Genomic DNA, 3,626 nt, shown 5'->3' with positions numbered 1-3,626 from the left:
GATTAAAATAGATATTAGACACACAGAAAGCCTTCAAGAAAACATTTGTTGAAAAAAACTAATTGTGAAAGACTTTATACAAGGCAAAGGGAAACAAAGTATTTGAAAGAACCCTATTTTTAACCCTAGGAACATCTCATTTTATATGTTCTCTAAACTACAGATTGCAAATCAGAAGGAAGAATAGATAATTATGGATCCTTAAGGCTTCCTTTTTCCTTCTCCCTCAATTCTTTTGGCATTCACTTGCAAAATCTGTTACCTATGGTGTATATGTAGGCTGGAATAAGTTATTCATTTAATGGACAGAAGATGCTCTAAGTGGTATAACTGTTAATTCTTAGGGAAACTTTCATGAGATTACTTTACCCCCCACCAATTATTATTCTAGCCTCTAGCAGGATAGGATATTTTTTCATTTAATGTTTACTAATTGTGTTTGTTTCAAACACATCTGATTCTTAGCAAAGCTGCTGAGGTTCTACTTGCACTTTAAATTTTCAGGTTTACTGTAAAATGCCAGGCATATTGAGATGAATCAAATGCACTAGAGCATGAATGAAATGTAGTGAGAAAGTCCCTTCTGGCATCATTTCTGGGATTAGTAATTTGTGAAATTCTGGTGATGCAAGGGAACAGCATGAGAAAGCCATTTCCTTCCCTTTTGTCCAGTCTAAATGCAAATCTGAACTTTCTTGGCAGTTCATTTGCATATTAATGCATATAGTATTCCACTCCAGAGATCACTTCAGATTTTCTAAATTAAGTTGGGTGGGAGGGCTGAGTGAAAGGGATCATTTTTGCCACACTAGCACAGATACTCTTAGATACTTTACTGAAAAAGGCAGAAAGAGGCAATTACTTTACTTGCCCTATCACTGTTTCAGTTTGCCAACTGGTCCACTGAGGAGATGCAGGGGATAAAAGACAATGGTTGACCAGAAGGAGAGAAATACTTCATGTGACTGAAGAACAAACATGATGAAATTAAGAAAGGGTAAGAGTGCACACCAGCCTAATTAGCATTTCTTCCTAGTACTTGGGAAATGTCAGCCACCAGTTGGTGGCAAAATAAAGATGTAATGTGAGTAATAATGAATTAAATTGTGGCTATTTGCATTGAAATGCTAAGATAATGATCTGAAATTACTATTGTAAATATTCCCCTTGACAGTTGAAAATTGGACTTAAAGCTAATAGTACTTGGGATGAACTTTAAGCCATGAAATCACTTCTAACGCTTTACACTCCTTTTGGCTATGACAACGTGTTTCAGAAAGTTAATTTAGCTCTGTTTTGTTCAAGCTGTTTGGTAATTGATGCATACATCGTGGGGGTTTTAATGAACAACTACGGGGACTATTTACCCTATTCGCTAAGTATAAATGAAACACTTGATTACTACTCCTGAGCTGAATAAACCGATAAGAGTCGAGCACAACAAATTCTTTTGGCTGAGGACTGGAGGAGGTGACATCAGTAAGGATCTATTTAAATGCAAAGATAAAGGCAACATTTCCAGAAAATGCTTCAACATTTCAAATGCATCTTCTCGCATTAGCTGCAATTTATAGTTTTGCTGTTAGAATTAGGAATTGCTTGGGGAGAATTTACTTCTGTATGTCTGCAAACCAGAAGTACTGACAGAGCAGGCTAAGCCAGCGAAGCAGAAAAACAGCAGATATCTTCACAACATCTGTTGTGTCAATAGCTTTCCAGTAATAGTACGTTTAAAATGAGAGCTTATTTCCAGACTCCAGTGCCTAGTTACTCTGTAATAATATTTTTTAAATTATTTAAAGATAAATGACACAAACACTAGAAGAAACTATCAAGTCTGTATTTAGTGTATCAACCCCCACGTCTGTATGAATAGTCAAAAGTGCCCTTTTGAACTCCAGCAAAAGTTTGCTCTAGCCAAACTTCTGCCTCTTTCCAGAGTTGCAGGGTTCACTGTTCCTCATGAACTTTCAGGAGGAAGCTCTGTGGGCCATACATTCATGATCTTCTGAAGTCAAACAGCACCGACTCTAGCACGGAATTACTCAGCTGAACTGCCTTCTCTTGTCTTTATAAATCATCTGCTTCTTTGATCATCCTTCCCTTAGAGTTCTTAGAAATACATGTCATACATGTGAAAGAAAACATAGAGAAAAATAAAAGCCAGACAATGTTAGTACTTTTAAGTTAATGGTTTTGCAAGAGAAAAAGTCTTGTAGTGTGACTGTATGCAGCTTAAGATGCTTCAGGTATTTACCAGGAGCTCTTTTCCTGGATCTGTTCATGCAGTGTTCTTAACTGGGTTATCAGAGACCAGATATGAAATAAAGCTCTATTAAATCATCCTGCATTTCTAATACCATATATTTAGGGTTGTAACTAAGCCAAAACACTGTCGTTGTATTCATCATGTACTACTGTTAAGAAAGATTTTTTTTCAACTCAAATTCAGAGTCAAGTGAGTCACTGCATTTCTAGTCTTCCCAACATTTTATATTTTAGAAGTCCTGTATTATTTTTCCAGAAGTTCTGTGGAAAGATAAAATATATTTACAACTTCTACAGCAATATAATTGTTTAGGCAGCATAAAAGCCTTGCCAACAACTAGATACCGTCTATTTGCTATGTGTACTGCTGTGAATCCAGAAATTGATGTAAAACTACATAGGTTCCCACAGCAGAAGGCAGTTAAGTAAAGACAACATATCTTACAAAAATATTGGGAGAATACATTGATATTCTCACTAGTTGGAAACCACTGGCATCCCTGGGCACCTTTATCTAACTGCGAGAGCCCAAAAAGAACATAAAACATACAGCTACGTTACCTCCTACAAGGAGAAGCGTAAAATAGAGACACCAAATGATTGCCTCTCTACTTGCAGCTTTTATGTAGTGACATCTAAGGTGACAGACTTGCTAAAGGTCCAATATTAGGCAGAATTGTTTTTATATTTGGTCTGAAAAACAATGATGGGAAATGCAATAGATGTGAACACAAGACTGAACATACATAAGCTCTTAAAGCTTTTCTGTTTTGCCCCTTACCTTTAACATTAAGAGATTTGGACATATGAATGCCTTGATTTTATGAGGAGTTGGGGTGGAGGGAGGTTGCTTCTTGTAAAGAGTGTTAGTGGTTAAACAGCTCCAGTTAAGCTTTGAAAAGCACCTTCCCTTCAGGTCAATAAAATGGCTGCAGGCCAAGTTCCCATCTGCGCTGAACGCATATTTGCTGGCTAGAGACAATTTTCTACTAGACCTGTTTAAAAAAAAAGCAGTGTAGCATGATGGCTCTTTGCTAGCATGTCTAAATGTAAGTTCAGTAACTACCACATCTTGAAAAAAGTTTCAGTTGCACCAATGTAAAATAACCCATACTATAATGTTTTCCACAGACTCTTAGTAACAAAGGTCAGGAAACTCAGGTTCCATTCTAATCATCTGCTAATTACATCCCAAAGCTTTCCAAGGAATGCTTTTTTCTCCTATAGGAGAGAAAAGAAGTTCTCATGAAACTGAATAGACTTTTTTTTCTCTGCCTGCTTGCTCCACTGTCACATACGTGCTCTGTGTAAATAAACTGATGACTTCGCTCTGAAAGTAATGCCTCCTATTTGTTACT

The sequence above is a fragment of the Centrocercus urophasianus genome, unplaced genomic scaffold (genome assembly GCF_019232065.1).
Source record: "Centrocercus urophasianus isolate 14NV4802_14NV808 unplaced genomic scaffold, USGS_Curo_1.0 seq_2, whole genome shotgun sequence".
Taxonomy (NCBI): domain Eukaryota; kingdom Metazoa; phylum Chordata; class Aves; order Galliformes; family Phasianidae; genus Centrocercus; species Centrocercus urophasianus.
Note: the sequence above shows the minus strand (reverse complement) of the source record.